General features: G+C 42.3%; 1 protein-coding gene and 1 non-coding gene across 3 annotated transcripts in view; one reads left to right on the plus strand and one right to left on the minus strand.

The window, feature by feature from the left end:
• Window positions 1–25,134, plus strand: part of Cacna2d3 (calcium voltage-gated channel auxiliary subunit alpha2delta 3) — an 877,750-nt gene that overhangs the window by 559,748 nt on the left and 292,868 nt on the right. The gene's annotated exons all lie outside the window — the stretch shown is intronic.
• LOC123455412 lies at window positions 1,691–1,801 on the minus strand. Its single transcript, XR_006633899.1, has one exon. It is a non-coding gene; the product is annotated as a U6 spliceosomal RNA (small nuclear RNA).

Consider the following 25,134-nt stretch of genomic DNA (forward strand, 5'->3'; position numbering starts at 1 on the left):
TCCAGCAAATGTGGGCAGTTAATAATCTTAGCAGGTATAAAGAGCTAAAAATAGAGTATCCCTTTCTTTCCAAATTTCCTGTAGATAAGGAAATAAGATATAGATGGGCAATTCACAAAAAGACCAACAAAATGACTTTTGATATGAAAACTGTACAACTTTGCTCATAGTAAGAGAAGTGCAAGTTGAAGTGTGATGAGATAGCCTTTCTCATTATCAGAGTGATGAAAATGAAAAGCATACGTGTCATTATGTTGGAAGGGCTGCGAACAAGGGAGACTTCTGTAGGTTGCTGTGGGAGATCAGAGTGGTAGGGAGAGTCATTAACTCTGCTCCACCAGTTTTAGATAGAATTAACTTCAAGGATGAATCTACATCAATTAAAAAATATATATGCTCAAGTTTATTCATTGTATAACTGCTTGTAATTTCCAAATATAGGAAGTGATCTAAATGCCCAAAGATGTAAAGATTGATTGGATAAGCCATGGACTGTACATGAAATTGAGTCAATATTAATAAGAGTGAGGGCAATTTGTAATGTTTGATGGAGAATTGCTATTTAGTAATGGGATTTTCTGCTAAGTAAAATGAGCAAAATGCAAAAGTAAGTATTTCAGGCTACCTTTTGCTTGATAAAAAGAAGACTAAATTAAAAAGGCATGCAAGTGCCTGGTCATTTTCATAGGAACAAACAAAACCAGGGTAAATTGCATCAATGGTCTTGGGTATCTGTAAGAAGTGGGAGGGAAGTCACAAGAGAAAGGGCTGAGGAGGAAGTGGCAAGTAACTTTTGCATAGTTCCATAGTTTGAAAGAACTTGTTATGAGGGCTGAAGAAATGGCTCAGTCATTAAAGGCACTTGCTTGCAAATCTGGATGGCTCAAGGTTCGATTTCCTGGTATCCATGTAAAGCCAGATGCATAAAATGGCACATGCATTTGGAGTTTGTTTGCAGTTGCAGGAAGCCCTGGTGCAGCCATACTCTCTCCTTCTTCTTTTTCTTTCTTTGCCTCTTTCTCTCTCTCTCTCTCAAAGCCCAGGCTGACCTGTAACTCACTGTCTCAGGCTGGCCTCTAACTTACAGTGATCCTTCTACCCCTGCCTCCTGAACACTGGTATCAAAGATGTTTGCCACCACAGCCAGCTGAATTAATCTTTCATACAGTAGAAATCTACAGTGTTTACTTATGACTCTCTTCAATCTATTGGGGTGGGGGGAAGAACTTCAAATAAATACAAACTCCCTTTGGCATCATTTGCAGTAGTAAATGATTAAGTATATTTTGGGAGTGAGATTGAACACATGTGGAAATGGATCAAGACAAGGTGAATCCTGCAGCATTATATTGGATTGAGGGTCTTAACAGGCAATCCTTGAGGGGCTAGAAGCAATGACACTCACATAGCCATGAACTCACCCAGGAACCATTCCTTCCCGCACTGAAGGGAGCCAAAAGAGGAGCTGCTAATTCCAGGGATGGAGGAGGTAAGGTACCACTCTTCCCCCACCTGAAAAAAAAAAGTCTGGTTAAAAAAGAAATCTAACTGGGGGTTGGAGAGATGGCTCAGTAGTTAAGATGCTTACCTGCAAAGCCTAAGGACCCTGGTTCCCCAGGACCCACATAAACCAGATGCACAAGGTGGCACATACCTCTTGAGTTCAATTTCAGTAGCTAGAGTCCCTGGCACACCCATTCTCCCTCTCTTTGTTTTGTTTTGTTGTCTTTCTTGCACAGGGCCCATGCTAATCTTCTCTGTGTTGTTCCAATTTTAGTATATGTGCTGCTGAAGCGATCACCCCATTCTCCTTCTCTGTCTGCCTTTTTCTCTCTCTCACTAAAATAAATAAAATGATTTTTGAAAATTAAAATCTTGAACACATGGCCTGCATGGAGAAAAAAGTGGGTAGGAGCGATTTCAGTGCATAATGCCATAGGAAGGAGCAGAGTGAGGGAGTTGGGAAGTCACCATTTTGCACCCATTTTAGGGGCTGCAACTCCTTCAGATTCATATAATTTTCACCAAGGATTCAGAAGTAGGCACTGGTTAATTGTCTAGCACATCTGCATACTTGTTTGCAGGGATTAGCTTAATATGGTTTTATGTCTTCTTTCTCCTTAATTATAGGGTTGATAGCTCAGGCAAAAGGAATTCCTGCCTGCTTGACTCATCTGTCATTGTGGCTGAACACCCAGCAGGAACAAACATAATTATATAATTAATTTAATACTTAAAGGGTAGCTTAAAACTTTGAGAATAGAGCTTTTCTTTTTTTCTGTTTTCTTTCTTTTTTTTTCATTATATGTTGATTCATATTCTAGGTCTGGACAAGTCCAAGGTAAAAGTTGAACTGTGAGTGAGCCTGATCCTAGAGTCTTAGACTCTTGCATACAGGGTCAAGGTTGCAACTAACAAGCCTGGTTCTCTGATCAGAATGACAACTTCTTTATAAAACCATTTTATTTATTTAGTTGAGAAAGAGTGAGTACACCAGGGCCTCTAGCCACTGCAAAGAACTCTAGACATATGTGCCACCTTGTGCATCTGGCTTACTTGTGTTCTGGGGAATCAAACCTGGGTCCTTAAGCTTAATAGGCAAGAGCCTTAACCGCTAAACCATCTCTCCAGTCCGCAAAGCTTCTTTCATAGGCTATCCTACTGGCATCTTGCTGTAAGTCTGATGACATGTTCTATTTCTGCCTCAGCTGTTCTGTTCAATTTGCTTTCCTGTTGAAGACCAAATAAATGAATTAATGTTAACAACATTAATTATGTTTGATCTAATAAGATCTCTTGTATTAATTGGCCAAACAGCAAACACCAGACTGTTGAATTCCATAGGCCTCGATCTGAATACAAGTCATGCATAGTCATTATCTCATAGGTGCAGAGCAAAACAAAAACCCAAAACATCACTGGCAATGGAATCTGTTCCATTTTGTAAGCAAATGACTTGAGTTTTGCAGTTGGGTCTTAATCAGCTCGGGAATCCTCCCCAGCCTGCTGTGTGTGCAGAGGAGAAGCAATACTAAACTAGGGAAGCATCGCATCCCTGTTAAACCCTCCCAGGGGTTTGCACAGACCGTGGAGGTACACAGAAGGGAAGCACAGAAATCATTTAGAAACAGTGGGAATGTACCATTTAAAATAATGAGAATTCATTACCAAGCCTTCCTACCCTCCCATTTGCCAGTAATGCAATTCAATAGGCAACTTGTAGGGACTTTCAAGCTGATTGAGCTGTGTTTGCACATTGGACCTGTTATCCCTCCTCCTCACCCCTCCCCACTAAGTCCAACTTGGAGAAGATGATTTGCATGTGATAAATTGCACACTTGTTTCAGTTCCCCCATCTAGGAAAGGCACTAGGCCGTCTAGGAGTTGTTGGGGTGATTGCTGTATGCTACAACCTCTTCTGGCCTAGAAGCAATATCACTCAGAGGGTCAAAGCCACGTTGAGGCTTGAAAACAGTATTTCCCCAAGATGCCATGGCATAGCAAAGAAGTTATACTCGTCAAAAACCGAAAGGCACACGTGAGGGGCACATTAACCATCCTGCTGGGTTGCAGAACTGATGTTACCAGCTGTGGTACTTGGCATCAAGGAAGCTGATTACATTGGGGCCTCAATTTCATAGCAGATGGGTTCATTAATTTTAATAGCCCCCAGAGCCGCTAGAAACCGTGTTAAAAGCATGTGGGGCACGCTGTGACACTTCACTTCTGGCCCTGCAGTCATTATAACTCTGGCATAGACTCTAAATATTACAGAACTCTGTTTCCATTCAAACAGATTGTGTATGTGTATATATATGTATGTATTTTGGCCAAGAGATGCTAATGTTAAAATTTGAATACATTACCTGGTTTGGGGTACCATTTACACCTATCTGAATTTTTTTTCTTCTATTTGATGCTAGAGTTCTCTACTACATAGTTTTTTTTTTTAAATATGATTTACACCTTAACCTTATTCTTTTCTCCCCTTGGAGTTGGTAATATAAAACTGTAAATCAGTGGCATAAAATTATTATCTTCAGCAGAGATGTTCAAATACTGTAAATGGGCTGAAGAGGTGGCTCCGAAGTTAAGACACCTGCCTACAAAGCCCAAGGACTCAGGTTCTATTCCTCAGTACCTACATAGAGTCAGATGCACAAGGTGGCACATGCATCTAGAGTTCATTTGCAGTGGCTGGAGGCCCTGGTGTGCCCATTCTCTCTGTTGCCATCTATTAGGAAAACTCAGAGCTGAATATGAAGATGTTAATGTTCTTTCTGCTTTTGTAGCTCCATGATTTGTACCTATCCATGAAGAAAGACCAGCATTCATCCTCTCCCACATAAAGATACATGAGACTAGTAAGCCTGAGTTACCTTACAACGTGAACTTGTCAAACACTCTGTAAGTGACAGTTCCCAATTCAAAGCTGCAAAAGTCAAATAAGGAATGTGTTGGTTCTTAAAGAAAGATGTCTACGCAGCCTTGTCCAGAGGCATGACAAGAGTCAGAAATGGTTCTTGTATTACTTGACCTGCTCTTTAATTCTTATGGGCTTCATTCCTGGGATGGCTTTCTCTGTATGTTGGTGAAGATGACTTCTACCATCCCACTGACTTTCAATGTGTGCATAGCCTATGTCAAGCCCATGGAATAGATCAGTCTGTTTGGTTCATTACCCCACACTGAAGGATTGGATAACGATACTAATGGATGGAATGAATCTTGTGAGTTATGGAGAAGTCAGTCCCAATGGATATTTGATACTGAGAGGGAAAGTTAGGAAATATTAGTCATGCACAGAACTTGTCTCTAGGAATCAAAACCAATCCATGTTTAAATTATTGTCATATCATATGGTATTCATAGTGGTACTGCAGGCAAAGCAATAGAACCCTCATGTGCTCAGATGCTCAGTGGACCCTTCATATATAAAACTCCGAGAGGCAGAGTACCCTTGCAGATGTTGGGCACTCTGAGAGAAAGGGGCAGAGAAATGGAGACACCAATGGCTTGATCACCTCCTAAAGGCGTAACGAGGCCTTGAAGAACTGCTTTTGCTCTGTCCTGGCACTTTCTCAATGGTGGTATAAGTAACCATGTGCCCACTCTGATATAATGGCAACGTGTATTCTGTGTTTTGGACTATCTGCTATACTTCCATGGTTAAAGCAGAAATGTTGTGTTGAATCCCATTACATTCATGGAAGGAGGAAGTGTATCTGTGGCTAGAAAGTCAAGTAGGAAATGTTATTCAAAGGATAATATTAATATCTTGTATGTCTCCTTTTAAAAATATTTTCTATCTATTTATTTTAGAAAGACAGAGAGAAAAAGAGACAGGTAGAGAAAGACAATGGGCATCCCGGGGTCTTTAGCCACTGCACTGAATAAATTCTAGACACATGCGTCTGGCTTTACATGGGTACTGGGGAATTTAATCCTGCGATGTTAGGCTTTTCAGACAAGTGCCTTAATTGTTGAACCATCTTTCCAGCCCATATCTGTCTTCTTGTTATTATTATTACAGACATACAAATGTTGTTGGCCCTCTGTACTTGTGTCATCTCTTGGAAAACATTGCCTCTAGGCAGGAGGATACTCTCAAGCTGTGGGATTCACTGCATTGATATACAACCAGGGACAAGGACCACTGAGGAAGGGAAACCGTCAAGAGCTAACAGCCATTCTCTTTGTTCTCCTTTTCTGGAGCTTTCTGAACCTGTGCATTTTCCTGAAGCATTTGCTATAGTTTTACATCCTCTACTGACCACTTCTCTTGCTATCCCTGATGATCAGTGCAGGAACCTAGTTTTCTACAAGTCCTGATGTGATAGGCTGTCCTGGTTCAGTCCCAGCCAACATAACCTTGGCGTTTGTGTGGTGCAGTTTGCATTTTTGAGCAAATCTCTCTAGAGCCTATGGTTCCATGGAGGTCAGAGGTCTATCACTTAGCTCATTAGGTGTGGCTCAAAAAAGTCCTGTGGTAGAAACAGATCAGCAAGGACCACAGATGACTGATTCTATAATAAGTAGATGTGGATAGAGGTGCATGCCTGGAGTCTGGAGGAGGTGGCATTTCTAGACTCCAGTTTTACCATCTAAGTTTCAGTAGATGGCCTTATAGAAGTCTACAATATTTACCCTCAAAAGCATGTCTGGGAGCTGGAGAGATGGCTTAATGGTTAAGGCACTTGCCTCCAAAGCCTAATGACCCAGGTTCAGTTCTCCAGGACCCATGTAAGCCAGGTGCACAAAGTGATGCATGTGTCTGGAGTTTGTTTTCAGTGTCTGGAGGCCCAGATGTGCCCATTCTCCCTCTCTCTCTCTACCCCCTCTTTCTCTGCCCCTTTCTTTCAGATAAATAAATAATTAAAAAACTATAAAAATGTAATGTAAAAGTGCATGTCTATTTTCCTATCCTTTGAGCCCCAGGATCCTAGCCTCCTTTTAGCCTAAGTCTCCCCAAAAGGTATTCCCCCAGTCCTGTCTCTGCCTTCAAACTCTTTGGCCATATCCACCCTTCATATGCTACCCCTGTTGCACTGATGGAAGGATCCCCTCTCCTCCCGCCTTCTGAGAGTGCTGAGAAATATTTGGTCTACCACAGCCAGATCTGTACTGCTCCCCCCCTTCAATGCCCAGATATTTGGTTGAATTTTCTTCTCAGCACAGATTCTCACGCCTTGGCATGGTTTAGACTACAGTGAATGCATTTCTTTTATTGCCAGCATGAAGCACAATTAGAGTAATCCAAGAGAATCAGCCTGCGGTTTGCTATCAGCTGCCAGCTCCTCTTCTCTTGTGGTCGATGGGACTTTCTCCACATGGAGAATTGAATTCTCTTATTCTTAGCCCATAAGAATGGATGTGCCAAATATGAATGCATTGTCTATGAGACCATGGCTGAAAGGTAGTATGGATAAGACGTTCTTATCCATCTTGGGCTCATAACCCGCATCTGTTTACCGATGCTGGAGGATCAATCTCGTGCTCTCTCTTGCTTTCATGGCTTTGCAGAACCACTTGGAAGCCATATGCAGTGGGGGCTCCTTATTCAGGCGAAAATATGCCCTCCTGCAAGGTGCCCAAACCAAAATGGTGCTCAGTGCCAGTTCCTCGGGGAAAATTCTCTCTTGATTGAGGAAAGAAAGGAAGAATGTAGGCAGTAAGTAAATTCAGGCAAAAAGGACATGTTTTCCAACTGACTTCCATTATTTAAAATATTTTTATGTATTTGAAAGGAGAGAGTGGGCACACCAGGGCCTCTAGCCACTGCAAATAAACTCGACACATGCACCACTTTATGTATCTGGCTTTACGTGGGTACTAGAGAATTATAACCAGGTGCCTAGGCTTTGCAGTCAAGTTCCTTAACCGCTGAGCCATCTCTCCAGCCCACATTCCATTATTTATAGTCAAAGAATGTGGGAAGAAACATTTTCCTGGGCATTGGAAACAACTGTTAAGCTCTCTTATCATTGATTTCTCATCTAAAATGATCAAATGAAAGATGGCCTGAGATGAAGCTAGGGCAAGGACCTCACCACTCAGTCTGTTCTCCTGCATGCTGACACTGTTCAAGAGCACTTGTTTCCACATGCAGGCTCCTTCCATTGAGAAAGTCAGGATCGCACATACCTTTTCTCAGCGGGGAGTTCCAGGATGAGTGGGAAGCACACTCCTTGAATCTTCATTAAGAGACCAAATTAGATGACTTTCACTACCTCTGAAACACATTTAAGACCTGGTTTGAAAGGGCATTACAAAATTACATGAGCTATTTATTAAACATTATTTATTTGTTTATTTGAGAGGATGAGGTAAGAATAGAGAGAAAGGCAAGCCAGGGCCTCCAGCCACTGCAAATGAACTCCAGACACATGCACCACATGGGTCTGGATAATTGAACCTGGATCCTTAGTCCTCACAAGAAAGTAACTTAATCACTAAGATACCTCTCTAGCCCTGAGATACTTTTCTTAATGTGGACTAAACAATTAGATGATTTAAAGCCTACAGCCTAAGCACAGGAAAGCAAGTGGGAAGCTCGCTTAGCTTGCACAGTCACTATGGTCTTTCTCTGTAAGGGTGTCCATCCAGTCCTGCCCTGTTCACAGCTGTAGGGTCTTCAGAGACAGCCCCGATGCATCTCTGTCTGCCTGGGCCACTGCACGTGCTGTTCTTTCTTCATGAAGTGACCTTCTTCCCACACTGTCTGGAACCTATGTGCTTCCTTTTAAATTTTTTTTTTTTTATTGACAGCTCCCATAATTATAGACAATAAACCATGATAATTCCCCCCCCCAACTTTCCCTGTGCAACTCCATTCCCCATCATATCTCTGTTCCCTCTTAATCAGTCTCTCTTTTATCTTGATGTCATGATCTTTTCCTCCTAGGTAGTGGCAGGCACTGCAAGGTTATGGATATTCAGGCCATTTGTGTCTAGAAGAGTGCACTGTAAGGAGTCTTACCCTCCTTTGGCTCTTACATTTTTTTCTGCCAACTCTTCTTCAATGGACCCTGAGCCTTGGAAGTTGTGATAGAGATGTTTCAGTGTTGAGCACTCCTCTGTCACTTCTTCTCAGCACTATGGTGCCTTCTGAATCATCCTAAGGTCATTGCCATGTGAAAGAGAAGCTTCTCTAGCCAAAAGTGAGAGTAGCAATAATTCATGAATATGAACATTTAAAAGAAGTACTTACTAAGCAGTTTGGTGAGCATAGTATATATATTTAGGCACACACCACCAGATGTTACACCTCTACTGTTCATGACTATACCTGTTGTAGGTTTTCAGTATCAATGATGTATCATCTCCCAAGGAGCCAGCCTCCAGTCCAATTAGAGGGTGGTGGGTTTTCCCCATAACAAACATGCCACTATTGCACCTGTTGGCTCATTTGGCCTACCAAGGCTAGGCTTGCAGTGTCCACTGTTGGGTGTATTTACAGGTGATTTCTCTCTCTCTCATGGACCTGCATGCAGCATAGCTTTTTCCAGCTTTCTGTCAGCTGGTCTACACTGAGGAGGTTTTCAGCTCAGCTCCAGCCAGATGTCTCAGTGACCTTGAAGCCCAAGTATGTGGAGTCTTCAGCAATAGGGTCTTACCATCTATTCATAGTGGGAAACCTAGGAGCTTTTCAATGGCCTGTAACGTTTTGGGAACATCAGGGATCTCCCTGGCCAAAAACTCCCTGGAAGGTATCCCATCTCTGGCACTGAAAATTTTCTACTAACAGTCCATGGCTTCTGGATGTGCCCTTATCCAAAAAAGTAGGTTTTCATATGACCCTCTTAGATTTTTATTATCTCCTCTGGGATGCCTCCCTGGATCTTCTCAGAGAGACCACAGTATAGATGGACTGCTCATCACTTGACACCAACCTAGAACTTCTATTAAGGGACCTACCTCTGTTTAGACTCTTGAGGATGCTGTCCGGCTCACTGGCGTACTCAGCATGGAGCCAGGTACTTGTGCATGTGTGTAAGCCACAGAGGTGTGCATCTCACAGAATGGAGATCCTGAGGTTCCAACACAACCGGAAGCATCTTGGTTTTGTGGCTGTAAGAAGGGTATCATTTCCACCACTTCCCTGTGCATGTTACTCATTGCTCAAGACCATTTTGTACCACACATGGTCAGTGGACTCACATTCCTCGTGGGACTGGGTTTCTCTCTCAAGTGCCCAATACAATCAACTCAAGAAATCATTTGCTGCACACTTCACGAAAGTCTCCATCAAGCCTGGCCTGTGAAGAGCTAGGGCAGCAGCACTATGAATGGCCACGGTGGCTTACTTTCAGACAAGTCCTTGTTTGGGTATAAACATATTATACTTTTGCCCACTGCAAAAAAGTTTTGGAACTGTTTTACTTTGTAAATATTTCCTGGTCTTTAATGTGCTCCTGCCAAGTACCTTACTATGGGGAGTGAGGCTGCCACCGTTGCCTGGCCTCCTTTCCTCTCATACTGTCAGCTATGCTCAGAACCTATTTGTTTCATATCCCAAACCTTAATAGAAATGATGATCACTTGTGATTTAAAAAATGTTATTTATTTGCAAGGAGAAAAAGACAGAGAGAGAATGAGAATGACTGTATCAGGCCTCTAGCCACTGCAATCAAACTCTAGATGAATGCATTACTTTGTGTATTTGGCTTTACCTGAGTACTAGGGAATCAAGCTTAGGTCATTAGGCATTGCAGGCAAGCACCTTAACCACTGAGCTATCTCTCCAGCCCACTTGTAATTATTTTAATTAAGTGCTGTGATTTCTTCTGCCTTAAAGTTTATTTTAGCACTTGTCTCACTACCCATGATTATATAGGAACAAAGATTGTGCTGTTTCTTTATAACCTAAACCTGCCACGTGATTGCTTCTTGGTGTTCACTCAGACGAAAGGCATGTTCTCCATCATGTCACATCATTACAGTGTGTCTCTTCCACTACACCTCACAACACTCCTGCAGCTTTACAGTGAGTTCACAGGAATACAAGCAGTAAATAGACACTACAGTGTAGATGGTGGAAGGAAGGATGCTGTTCAGTATTTTGTTGTGTTTGCCTTTGGCTTTGAAAACAGCTCAATGATCAACTCAGGTCTACAGCAACTGGTTTGTATGAATGCCAGAGTCATGTGTTTAAGGAGCAGTACTGATTTCAGATGGAGAACTGGGGAAATTGGGGTGAATGAGATTTCTGCGGTGCTCTTCCTAGGCATGTCGTTAAGTGCATTATGTTGGGAAAAGGAGTTGATTGCTTAAGGCATATTGTTTATACTATGGTATTTGGGCCTGATGGAAAAGTTCCTAACAGTGGTTTTCTTGCTATAGATATGGTCTATGGAGGAAGTGTGGAACGTGATTTCCCTTGGACAAGCATCAGAATGATTTAGATGGACTCCAAAGAAACTTGATATTGGGAGAGGTCAGGGAAGATATTTAGGTCTACAAAGCTTCTTTAGAATTAACACTCAGTTCTCCATAAAAACTCAAGTGCTATCTGCTTTTAATTACTGGTCTTATTCAGGCCAAGCTAATTTACGCCAGCCCAGACTGGAAAGAAAAATTCCCAGAAAGCCTGATATCATGATAGAATGGTACTATATTTCCTGAAGAAGATGCTAAGAAATCCTTAAAGAATTAGCGTTTTGACTTTTGCAACAGAATACTGGAGGAATGGAAGGGTGAAATCACAGATTTTTGGCAGCAATTCTCCCTCACGGCACTTGACAATCTGTTTCTTATTTAGTTTTCTGTTATGTAAAAGCATAAGAACTCTCAAGTTGAGAAATATTGATCACTGCATGACAATATGTACAAAACAAAACTGCTATATTCAAAAACTCTTCTTTAGAAATGAGCTTCCTGACTTTTGAGCTTTTAAAATATATGGGTCCTTTTGCTTAGAAACTACTGTGGTTTTGTCAAACAGAAGTTGTTCAGAGGTTAAAATAATCTTAATTTTAACTATTAATGTTATTAAGAACAGATTTTTCAACCACAGACAACTGAATACAAACAGGAACAAAGGCAGAAAAGAACCCAGGAGGCTGAGCATGTGGAAGGGCCTGGAGTGGGGGGGCTGCCTGGCCGCAAGGCCCATATTCACAGTGGACCGCACTGTCCTGGCAGAGCTGTGCATTTTTGTAAGGTCTAGTGATTTCCCCAGACTTCATGGAATCTAGGTCAATATGTTCATTTCCCCTTTTCTCATTATGACAGGCCCACGTAGAGCTGAGTTAGGAGCACTTAGAGTGTGTGGACTCTTTAGAACTCGTGGAACTTCTCTGTCTATTGCTGATCAGCAAAAAGCAAGGAACACTTTGGGCCCATCACTGTTTTAGGGACACTTGTGAAACCAGATGTAGGATGACCTCTTTCATTGATCAGACAGACGCATACTCAGCCAGCGTTCAGTTGCCATAGTTAGTTCCTGTGGTGTGTAATCAACAGCACTTTGGGTGTCAGAGAGATGTCTTCGTGGTCAGTGACTGCAAAGTGTAGGAGCCCAGGTTCTATTCCGAGGACCCACATAAGCCAGATACACAAGATAGCACATTTGTCTCGAGTTTGTTTGCAGTGGTCGGAGGCCCTGGTGTGCCCATTCTCTCCCTCTATCTCTAAAAACTGAAATATTTAGAAAAAATAAAATAAAACTACTTTGGTAATTTATACTGTCAGATTATTGCAGTACCTATTGACACCCTCCACTACTGAACAATGATGTTGTAAATCTTTCTCCTTACAGTCTTATTCCAGACTGCCTTGGAATAAGCCCAGGATTCTGCCATTCATGCAAACGTTATAGTGTGTGTATGTGTGTGTGTGTGTGTGTGTGTGTAATTTTATATATTTTTTATTTAATTATTTGGGAGAGAAAGAAGGAGAGAGAGAAGAGAAGAGAAGAGAAGAGAAGAGAAGAGAAGAGAAGAGAAGAGAAGAGAAGAGAAGAGAAGGTACATACCAAGCCAAACAACCACTGCAAAAGAACTCTAGATACATTCACACCCTGTGCATCTGGCTTACATGGGTCCTGGAGAATTGAACCTTGGTCCTTCAGCCTTGCAGGCAAGTGTCTTAACTCCTAAGTATCTCTCTAGCTCCATTCAAATATTTTTAGCATACATATGTGTACAAAATTTTTAGCATATATAGAGAGCTAAAACACATCCCATCTCTCTGTTCTTTCAGGGTATCTGATGGCATCTTGCACAGGAGTAAATATATTCATGTAGAAGTCAGGAAATCCTTTATTTGACTGGTGACTGAGGGGGCCCAGATCATAGTGGAAGACCAGACAGTTCAAAATTCTTGCCTGGAAGAACTCCAAAGCCTTTGTACAGGCTCATGCAGAGGCAGTCAAAGCTTCTGACATACATTGAACCAATCCAGAGTAGACACCTTCCATTTTACCCTTAAGAATTCATTTCTGGAGCTAAGGAGATAACTCAGTTGGTAGTATTTGCCTTGCAAACATGAAGACTTGAGTTTGATGCCCAGAGCCCATATAAACATGCCATGATGGATGGAGAGATGGCTAAGTGGTTAAAGCATTTGCCTGCAAAGCCTAAGGATCCAGGGCCAATACCCTAGTACTCATATAAAGCCATATGCACAAAAGTGGCACATGCATATGGAGTTCATTTGCAGTAGCTGGCGGCCCTGGCACACCTATACACATTCTCACTTTTTTTCTCTCTCTCTCTGTGTCTGCTTCTCTGTCTCTCTCTGCTTACAAATGAATAAAATATTTAAAAATATATATGCCATAGGAAGCAGTGTGCCCTTGTAATCCCAGTGCTGGAGAGGTGGAGGCAGGAGGATTCTGAGGCTTTCTGCCAAGCCAGTAGAGCCTAATTGGTGAGTTCTAGGACAGTGAGAGTTCCTGTCTCAAAACACACACAAAAAAAACCAAAAAACAAAAAAAAAAAAAAAAAAGGATACTGGTTTGGAAGCACAATACTTAAGGTTGTCCTCTGGCCTTCACACCCACATACACATTCATGCTCATGGATCTGCACATGCATGTAACACACATACATTCAAAATTCATTTCTAATGTCTGCAATGGTCATTGAAAACATCATCAGTGTTGGTCAGAGATAATAGCTTTAAACAATACTATTCGTTATTATAGTGACCAGCACTGAGATGTAGATTAAAGTTAGCCTTTGTGTTTAAATCATACTGTTGTAAATGAAGCATTTCACAGTGCATTGTATAGCAATGCTATGTTATGTATTCTGTAAGTTTCTTCTTCATAAGCTGGAAATACTGGTGCTATGAAGATTTCTTGTGAAGAATAAAACATAGAGTGTTGCTTAGCACCATGCCAAGAACATAGGAAGTGCTTGATAGAGGCTAATCGTTAGTGTCTGGTATTCCAGAATGCCATTATCATTGGTTGTTTCATACCCAGTCTTAGAGAATGGATTCTTTCTTGTACCTTGGATTATCAGATTCCAACACTGTCCCAAAGAAAAGGAGAAATGCTGAGTCATGCGTTTGCTTTCCTTCCATGGTGACCATGACTCTTCACAGTAAAGTCACTGCCCCAATGGCATGTCAACCTTTGTGTCTCTTGGGAGTTCCATGCCATGCTTGGATTGAAATAAACAGCACTCTGTTCATGTCATTTCTTCTTGCTGCTTTGGAAGTTGTTGTGGGTATAATATTTGGAAACAGCTAGAGTAAGAAGTCATCATGGTGCCAGGATAGCCAGAAAGTGTTCCAAGAGCCTAGTAGGACAAGGTTGGGCTCTGGCAACTGGTGGTATCCTGCAGATGTGTTCTTCCTACCAACAAAGCTGGGTGGGCCGCATCTGAGCCCCACTGGAAGAATGGCAGATGCTGAAAGTCACAGTCATGGTCGTATAGCCCAGGCCCAGTGTACATGCTTCTGCCTTTCTGTAAGGCATGTTCTACCAACCTCATTTTCCAATTGGCGGAGCCCAGAGAAGAGATTATAGTGGTGGTTCAGGGAGATGGGATGGTCTCATGCATGGATAAGAGACTGCTCTGAGATGAGTCATCAAATGCAAGCAGGTCTCCCTCTGTGTGTGTGTGTGTGTGTGTGTGTGTGTGTGTGTGTGTGTGTGTGTGTGGTATTGTGCATTATATGTGTACATGTGTATGTAAGCACTCGCATACTCTGGTGGAGAGCAACCCATGACTGCTTCTCCAAGCCGCCGAAGTCTTGACAGAGCCTGCAAAGAAGTTAGAAACACCATTTCTGTCCCACAGACCTGAGTTACACTGCGGGCACAGATTTTGCAGATGTCCTCAACGCCTGCCTTGAGAGAGGAAGACACTTAATGAAGTCCCCCAGAGACTTGGCAACCCAAGCTAGGAAATGTAAATTTTTCAGCATGGGTCTCTTACATGAGCCTTCTCTCTGCTATATTAAAGGACAGAAGAAAAACGCAGCTCATCCCACTTGTAAAAGAAACCACAACATTCCTGGGTTTATATCTGGAGTCAAAACAATGCTGTTTGATGGGCTTTTAAACACCCTGGAATTTGCATTTTGAATGTGTTATACATAAGACAAGGATTTACATGGCCTTATCACAGCAAATATTATAATCATTTCCTACAATTCATATAATACCAATTGCTGTCTCTGTGTCAGAAATTAAGCTGTTCCCAATATTCAGAGCTTCTTTCTGTAAGGAACTGAGGGTGTGGAACCAAACTCAGGGCATTTTTAATAACTTTGCATGGTATATCTGCCTATTTCTATAAGCAGTTGGGCAAATCAGGCATTGGGTTAATGAATGCTTCGCAACTGTAAAAACTTAGTTGAACAAGCCAACATGACATAAGGCACAACCCCTGTCTAAGAAATAGCCCATCTTTTTAATGGGCAGTAGACCTACTTAGATACTTTTCTGCAGAAATGGTCAACAGTACATGAACCAATGGGCAGCATCACCACATCACAATGGCACTACCTCCAGGGATAGGCAAATGAAAACCACCTCAGGCTAGTCACAGTGGCCAGTGTCAAACACACTGTGTTGGGGAGAATGTAGAAAACAGAGGATCCTCACCTGTCATTGGTGGGAATGTAAAATACCAGCATGGAAAATGCTGTGGAGATTCCCCAGTAATTAAAACCTCACATAGGACCTCATGCAGTTCAACAACCCCCTTAGTAGGTATATGTCCAAATGAACTATAGTCAACATGTCAGAGACATCTGTGCTCACCTGTTCATTGCAGCATTAATCCCGAGATCCAGGAGATAGAAACACCACAAATGCCCACTGGCTGGTGATCAGATAAGGAAAACGTGTCTAGTAAATACTGTTCAGCCATGAACAAGTGAAATCCTGTTATTGGGGACAATACAGTCAGAACTGCAGATTGTTACATGAAACAGAAAAGCAAATGCTGCAGGATTTCATGAATGTATATTCTGAAAAGTTGATATCAGGCTGGAGAGATGGTTCAGTGATTAAGGCACTTGCCTGCAAAACCTAATGTCCAGCTTCAGTTCCCCAGTATCCGCATAAAGCCGATCACAAAGTGGTGCGTGTATCTGAGGTTTGCAATGGCTGGGGGCCCTGGCGAGCCTATCCTCCCTCTCTCTGTCTGTGCTTGTAAATGAATGAAAATATTTTTTTAAAAAGCTGATCTCATAGAAGTACAACAAGAGCAGAAGAGTGGAATCAGAAGCTATGCAAAGTAGAGGAAGGGACAGACAGATGAGGGAAGGTCCTCAGTGGGTACAAAGTTACAGTTAGGAAGGAGCCTGATCGAGGAGCTGCTGCATACTTTGGTGGCTGTAGATGACAGTGGTGCTCTGTGTGTTTCCAAAAGCTAGAGAGAAGGACTTTGAAGGCTATTACCATAAAGAGAGGATAAATGTTTGTTCAGTTAGCCTGTTGAAACCTTACACCACATGCATGTGTGTGTGTGTGTGTGTGTGTGTGTGTGTATATATGTGTGTGTGTGTGTGTGTGTACATCATGTTATCCCATTATTATACAGAATAGTTTTTATATTTTATTTTTACATTTAATAAATGAATTTAAATTCAAAGCGAAAACATAACAAAAACAAAAAGAACAAGCTGAGCGTGGTGGCAGAATGCCTTTAATCCCAGCACTTTGGAGGCCTCAGCGTCAGGAGGATCGCTATGAGTCCTCTCATCCTGATACTAATAAACACATAACCTGTAAGTGATTTCGAGCATCCTATTTTTCCTAGCTAAAACACCAAATAAATACAGACTATAAGAACAGGATTTAGAACGCCAATTATTTTCAGTGTGAAGGTTTAAAAAGTTGGTAGTTTTGAGGCAATGGTTGAAGGGCAACCACCACAGGAAGGACTAGAAAAGAGGAACTAGGGACAAGATAGTGACTTTAAAAAACAGCAACAGGCAGAGAAACTTCCAAGGTCTCTTGGTGTACACGCGGTATGCCCACGGAATTCAGTGTTCACGGTGCTCACTGTGTCCAATTAAAGCCATGGGACAGAAAAGGAGAACCAAGTCCTAGGCATTACTTTTAGAGAGAACCAGATGGAGATTCTTTAACTTATTTTTTAGAACAGGATCTCATTACGCAGTCCATGCTGGACTCAGACTTATAGTGGTCTTCCTGCCCCAGCCTCCCATGTGCTGGGATAACAGGTGTGTGCCACCCTGCCCATAAAACAGACATTGCTATAGTGAACTCTGTGTCCCTTCCCATTATCAACTGCAGTTTATCTTTTTCAAAGAAAAAAATGATCCTCTGCCCTCACCTCCAAGCCCATCCTGAATGTCTTAGGAAGAGATGGGGACTAATTGGATGAGGAAGAGGATCCTGGGAGCAGTGCTGGGGATGGAAGAGCTTGCAAGACAGACTCGCCCCATAGAATAAAAGAGGACAGATGGAAAAGATTGGCTTTCCTGAGAGGAGAGGAGGCAGCAGGCGTATCCCATGGGCAGGGGAAAGGCGGCCGGGGGAAGATCTTCTCAGAGGCAAGGGAAGCGCAGGATAAGTTTATCTTTGCTCTGCTACAGTGAACACCATGCATCCCAGTGAAAGGCTACCACCTTTGCACAAAAGCCTTGAAAAAGTTGTTTTTGGGGGAACTACAGGAAAGCTCTACCTTGAGACATTTGTACACTCTGTGGAAGGGGGCCAAGGATTTAGGCAGTAGTAAGAGCTCAGACCCAGGCATGACTGGAGACCAGTAAGCTCTAGCCTTCTTCTTCAGGTCCAGCTGCCACTGTGATGCCATAGGCTTTCTCCTTTGTAGGACGGGCTAGGGTGAGCTGGTACTAAATTCCACTGTTATAATGTTGGCTGAAAAGTATGTTATTATTTTTTTTTTGCAAGATACTCAGTCACTCAGAAAATATAAAAAAGGCATCAAGACACATCTCTTTTGCTTTTCTCTTTCCTCACATGACAGTTGCTCCTAAGCTTCTTTAATACAAAAATGAAAAGATTACTATAGATTAGAAGGCGTGAATGCCAAGTGGCGGCCTGTGAGCTTCCCATGAACACCTTTTCATGCATGGTATAATTTTTTCCCTGTTTAAGGAGTCCATTCTCCCCCTGGTGTTAAGGAATAGATCACTTCTGCTCAGTCCAGCTATGTGGTACTGTATGTTCTGTTTTATTGGGTATTGCTGCTTTTCACCTATGAGGATGTCAGGCAGAATGCATTAACCTTTCCTGTAGGAAGACTCATATTCCAAAAAGCCTGAATGCTGATGCTCCATGGAATGTTGTGTGACTTTGGAAAGAGATAGTCTACAAACAAACTCCAGATGCATGTGTCACCTTGTGCATCTGGCTTACGTGGGTCCTGGGGAATTGAACCTGGGTCTTAGGCATCACAGGCAAACATCTTAACCACTAAGCCATCTTCTCAGCCCTCATTTTATTTCTTTTTTGCCTTTAAGTTTTGTTTATTTCCCTTTGAATATATATATGTATATATATCATACATATACATACATCAGGGTACATTATATATATATAAAATGTACCCTGATCATAATCTACTCCCACGGTTACTTTGTCCCCCTTTGCAATTTCCCTCCGCCAAGCCCCTATTCTTTCCAATTTAGTCCTTCTTCTATTTTTATGCCATCAAATTATTTCCCATTCCATCATCATGACAACATGTTGATGGGCCTAATCTTATGCAGGTCTTGTGCAGGTAATGACAGCTACCAGGAGGCCATGAATGCACCTGCCACTTTGTATCTGGAAGACGGTGTTCCTAAGCATTCCTCTCCATCCATTGGTTCTTACATTCTTTCTTCTATCTCTTCCACAATGGTCCCTGAGTCTTGGAGGGTGGACCTCTCCTATCTTTATTTTTCTGTTCTTGGCATTTTGTCCTCTCTCCTACCTCACCATCCATGCAGACTCCTATCTGGTATCTGGCTGTATCCTTGCTCCTTCTGGCTCTCTCCAGGCCATTCTTGTAGTTCGTGGGAGGTGAGCACCAACCACCATCTGTCATCAGGGTTTGCAACACCTCCTTGACTCTCACCTCACCTTAAACATGAATCCCTTCTCCGACTTCCCACCCAGAAAGGGATCTCCTGTTCCACTCACATAGAATGACATCTCAATCATATGCCATACAATTTATTGTTTGGACTTTGTAGAAAATCATCTCTTGGCTTTTTCTAAGTTATATATGGTAATGACCCCAAGTATTCTTTTCATCTTTGACCACTATATCACCCAACATGATATTACATGAATGGGAGAAAGGACTCTCAATGATATAATCCACTTGGGAAGCATTATTTTATTCTTTATAAGATTTGATCTATTTGCCCAATTATTTCTTTTAACTTTTTATTTACTACATATATATATATTTCATGTTCATAATCCCCTCTCATAACCCTCCCTTTCCCTCTTTTTCCCCATCCACTGTCTCCGGAAATACAGTCTGACCACTGGGTTCTACTGGACAGCCAAAAACCTTAGCAATATCCTGTAAGGTTTGGGGATATCAGGGACCTCACTGCTCAGTAGCTCACTGGAAGGTGTGCCACCCTGTATTTGCCTAATTCCTATGCAGTCCTTCTCTGGGGACTCTTCCTTGTCTCTGGCTCCATGGTCTGGTTATTGCAGAGTATGGTTGTCTTTACTCTAAGAAGGTAAGCATTCTAGGACATGGTAGCTGAAACCTCTTCTGCTGGGCTGGAGAGATGGCTCAGTGGTTAAGGCACTTGTCTAAAGACCCAAGTTCGATTGCTTAGTACCCATGTAGAGCAAGACGCACAAGGTGGTGCATGTGTCTGGAGTCCATTTGCAGAGGCCCTGGCTTGCCTGTTTTCTCTTCCTGTCTCTCTTCTATCTTTCTCTGCTTTCAAATAAATAAGTAAATAAAAATATTTTTAAAAATAATGTCTTGTGTCCACCACTGCTGCTTGGCCCTGAGGTTCATGTTTATAGCTATTTAGTAGATAAGTAAATAGAAAGATCTTGGTGTTCCCTCCAATAGGGTTAAACTAGAATATCCAAGAACACACTGAGTTATCACTCCTAGGTACACAGCTCATGATTTCACATCCATATGACCTAACCACAGTTAAAAAGAGAACACACGACCAGTGTTACACATGGAATGTCAAGGCTGAAAGCATATCAAAGACACCTCAGAGAACCGTGCCTTATTTATCCCTGCCTGTGGCCTGTATGCCCAGTATTCTTATTTATCATGTGACTGGATGCACAAGCCCATGAATGTATGACTTAAACTCACTGCCTGTGCTTATTTTCACATTTTCCCAGTGTGGAGATATGGAAGCCATTGTGATTGGAAAGGACTCTGTGGTTGTTCTTATTAATTTCAGTTAGCAACACAAAGAAAGATGGAAACAGCTTGATGTTGCCATTTCCGCATGTCTCAGAGCTTTTTTTTTTTTTTTTTTTGTTGTGAGTGCTTTCCTGTGCACACATATTTGAGGAGCATGCAGTGCTCATAGTATACTTATACAGTTGCCTTGGGTTTCAGAGTAATCACCATATTCTTTTTTAAACCTTTTTTGATAACTTCTATAAATATAAACATACTATGATCCTATTCCCCTTGTATCCTTTTTAAAAATTTTATTTATTTATTTGCAAGCAGAGAGAGAGATAGAGAGAAGAGAGAAAATGCCAGGGCCTCTAGCCACTGCAAATGAACTCCAGATGCATGTGCCCCTTGTGCATCTGGCTTACATGGGTCCTGGGGGATTGAAACTGGGTCCTTTGGCTTCACCAGCAAACGCCTTAACCACAAAGCAATCCCTCCAGCCCCCTGTATTCTTTTATAAAATTTTATTTATTCATTTATTTCATTTCTTTTTTTGAGGTAGGGTCTCACTCTAGCCTGGGCCGATCTGGAATTCACTCTGTAGTCTCAGGTTGGCCTCGAACTCATGGTGATCCTCCTCCCTCTGCCTCCTCCCAATTGCTGGGATTAAAGGTATATGCCACCACACCCAGCTAATTTCATTTATTTATTTGAGTGGGGGGGGGGGGGAATGAATAGGCACATCAGAGCCTCTGGCCACTGCAAACAAACTCCAGAGGCATTCGTCATATTGTACATCTGAATTGCGTGGGTACTGGGAATCAAACCTAGGTCCTTAGGCTTCTCAGGCAAGAGCCTTAACTACTAAGCCATCTCAGCAGGCCTCTTGTATTATTTTTGCTTAAACATTTTATTGAGAGCTTTTGTACATGAACATTCGGTAATTTGATCACATTCATGTCTCGGTACTCTCTTTCATCGCCCCTCCCCCACTCTCATTCCACTGAGCACGCTACTCCTTCCAAGTAGTCTTTCTTCTGCTTAAAAGTCTCATTCCTTTTGTCCTCCTCCATTATCCAAGTCAGAATGTTGATGGGTTCAGAACTGAGTGGGTCTCATGGGGGCAGGGAGAGCCACTTTGCAGTTGTGAATGCACCACTTAATCCATGCTGGGAGTTAGGAGCGCCGAGCACCCTTCCCACCCTGTGGCTTTGACACTTGTTCTGTTCCCTCCTGCAATGTTCCCTGAGCCTTGGATGCCTCGTTTAGTGTTGAGCTCTCAAGAGCTTCTTATTTTCACCTTCGGTGAGTTTTGAGTCCCCCAGTGTCTACCCCAGCTCCGTAGAAAAGCGTCTTTGGTCACAACAAGAGCCGTGTTCACATTCTTCCCCCATGTCCTCTGCAGCGCTTGTCACCTGAGCCCTGACAAGCATGGCAGAGATGACTCATCCAGAGAAAGCACCAGGCTTTCTCTTCTTGTCACCTCGGGTCTCCCAGGTATTCACTGCCATCTGTAAGAAAACAAAAAGCCCGCTCTAAACAAAAGGAGGAACATGCTCAATCAGTGGTCATAAACATACACATTCAGATGGCCATATGACTAGCTCAACATAGCCATATAGCCAAGGAAACAGGGGTCACTTCCCTCTAGGGCCAACGTACTTCCAAGCCTTAGGCTTTTGTCTGTGTAGTAGTTTGAATATACATCTCCAAATAGACTTAGATGTTTTGTTAAAGTTTTTAACTTGAATTTCCTGCTGCCTGAGTGGAGAAGGTGCCACTGGGGCAGATCCTGGGGCCCAGCCCTAAGCTGTTACTGGAGGCTGGTCTGAGTTATAGCCTGAGCTGTACAGAGTGAGCTCTGGGGTCCTGCTGCTGCAGGTTTGTGCTTGCTTCAGTGCTGCGGTATGGTTGTCTCCTCTATCTGGACCTGTGAAAGGGCCCAGCTTCTTCCACCATTAGTGAAGCCTCCCCTGGATCTGCAAGCTTCAAATAAACCCCTTCCTCCCACAAAAAAAAAAAAAAAAGCCTGGTTTGGAAGTTCATCACAGCAGTGTGGAGCTGACTATAATAGACTGGGTACCAGACACAAATCCCCTCCTACTTAGCAAGCTTCAAATCCAATCAGAGAGTAGTTGGTTACCCCAATAACTTATTTGTCACTGTGACACCCATGGGCACATCTTGCCTGGCTGGTTGATCATGCCACTTATACTTATGCTATATCTACTGAGGACTTTTTTCCCCGAACAGCCTACCAAAGACTTCCCAGTACTATAGCAACAACTGATTTCTGAAACAGCGCATGCAAGTTAGTTTGGGGCAATCAAGCTATCAAGGTAACAGTGTAATCTGATTTTGTTGCATTTATCCATCTTATTACCTAAAACCCCTTGCTTCATAAAATCTTTCAAATCCCCATCATTCATTAATATTAGGAATAACTAAGATTTTTAAAAATCTAAATCACTATAACTTTCATCCATGTTTTCTGAATAATATAAACCAGGGCTAGAGATATGACTCAGTGGTTAAGGCACTTGCCTGTGAAGCCTAAGGACCAAGGTTTGACTCTCCAGAACCTGCATATATCAAATACACATGGTGGCATATGTGTCTGGAGTTTGTTTGTAGTGGCTAGAGGTCCTGATGAGCCCATTTTCATTCTCTCTCTTTTTATTTCTCTCTCTCTCTCCCCCTTATAAATAAATAAAATTCTTTTAAAAATATTAGAAAAATATATAAGCAAGAAAGATAATTTATTCCTATTCAGGAAACTGGCATTGTAACAGAGAAAGAAAGAGGAGTGAAATCTTATCAATTTTGTTTTTCTATGTGAGGTCTTACTCTAACTCAGGCTGACCTGGAATTCACCATGTTCTCTCAAGGTGGCCTCGGACTTTGCCTCTCAAGTGCTGGCACTAAGGCGTGTACCACCATATCTGGCTTCCTCTTGTGTTTTTACACAGACGTGGAACACAGGTTAACTTGTGTTCACTCTACCCTGTTAACATTCTCTCGTGGCGCACACTGTGTGGAAATGCCACGTGAGGCAAAGGATGGTGGCTTGGGAGTTTGGAAAATGGGTTTTAGTCTTGACTGAACACACCAGGAAAATTGAAGATAGGTTTCCAAATGCCAGGGGTTAGCAAGATGAACGCATGGCTCCACAGAGCTCTTTTTGACTCAAAGCTTGATATTCGTTGTTAGATTCTTAGGAGCTGTGCCTGGAACCTCCCTCCTGTAAATCACTTCCTCTTTTTGAACTTCAGCTTTCCTGTACAGGTCATTGGACATTGATGTATAGTACAGCTGAAAGTTACAGAACTATGAGTAAAAGCCATCTTCTGGTAACTTCGGTAGTGTAGCGTATAAGGACTGAACTTGTCCACAGCAAGCCCCAGCCCTGCAGCTCCATGTGGCTTTTTCATCCGTTCTCATGATCTAGTATGCAGGACACATTTAATAAGCTTTGATGCATAAAGCAAACATATCCTGAGTTCATTTGTGGATAAAAAATTGCAGCTACATTCATGGAAATTTCACTGCTGCCCGGGCTCAGCTCAAAGAGCTATATGTCAAATATATTTCTAAATAAATATAATGTAGCATTGTATTTAATTGCCATACATGTTGGTGAACCCCTCTAATCCCAGCACTTAGGATACATTGGCAGTAGAATGAGAAGGCTTACATAGGAGTTCATTGCCAGCCTGAGTTACATAGTGAAACTCTATCTCAACAAAACATAAACAAGGAAAAATTTATATTTAAATATACAATTCAATACACACACATACATACATGTATGGAAGTTGTACGAGCTAGGTGCTAATGTTATCTCTACATGCTCTACATGATGCTGATAAAACTGAGCTATTAATGGGCTGGAGAGATGGCTTAGCAGTTAAGGCATTGGTCTGTGAAGCCTTAGGACCCAGGTTCCATTCCCCAGTACCCACGTAAGCCAGATGCCCAAGATGGTATAGGCATCTGGAGTTTGTTTACAGTAGCTAGAGGTGCTGGTACAACCCATTTTTCTCTCTTTCTCTCTATCTGCCTCTCTCTCTCTCAAATAAATAAAATATTTAAAAAACTGAACTATTGAAAATAATTACTTCTCAACTGTCCATTCGAAGTATTTGCTTAAAACAAACCAACAATTGTTCGTCCTACATAAATGTTTTAAAAATAAAGACAGTGAGTTATTTCATATTCTGTAAGGAAGCTTGGAAACTCCTGGCAGCTGTGGCACAAATCACACCATGTGCCAAGCTTGCCCTTCCCCTCCCTTCCCCTGTGTTTGTCTGGATGGAGGTTTAGTCTGTTCCTTGGGTCACTTGCCCGTCACTCAACTCACTGTTCTTTCAGTTCCCGAAACTTGTGCCATCAGGACCTTCTCACTTTAAAGTAGGCAGAGATTATGACAGCCAAGTCAGGGCAGCTCTAGCCTGAGCTAGTTCTCTCTATACTGAGAACTGCCTCCTTTGCACATGAAAGAGTTATGGAATGGAGTCCTTGGAGAGCCACGTAGGTTTTCTGCAGGAGAAGTGATAGAATGACAAGTGACTTCACTCTCTCTCCTGCTGTGGTGTTTGGACCACGACATGACAGGAGTGTTCTGGTAAAAACACACAAAACCCAGGGCCAGAGCCCCGGGACTCTGCATGCTCACCTTGCCACTTAGCAGCTACGCATTTTGGGACACTGTGCTTAGCACACCTGTGCCTCTGTCTCTTGTATAAGAAGGGGGCAATGGGAGACTGCCTGGAAAGGCTGTTGTCTGAGTAAAGGATATAGTGTCCTCTCTCAGGAACCCACCTCTTCCCTTCATCTTCTGCTTCTGTGATAG

This window comes from Jaculus jaculus, chromosome 16, assembly GCF_020740685.1.
Source record: "Jaculus jaculus isolate mJacJac1 chromosome 16, mJacJac1.mat.Y.cur, whole genome shotgun sequence".
Lineage (NCBI taxonomy): Eukaryota > Metazoa > Chordata > Mammalia > Rodentia > Dipodidae > Jaculus > Jaculus jaculus.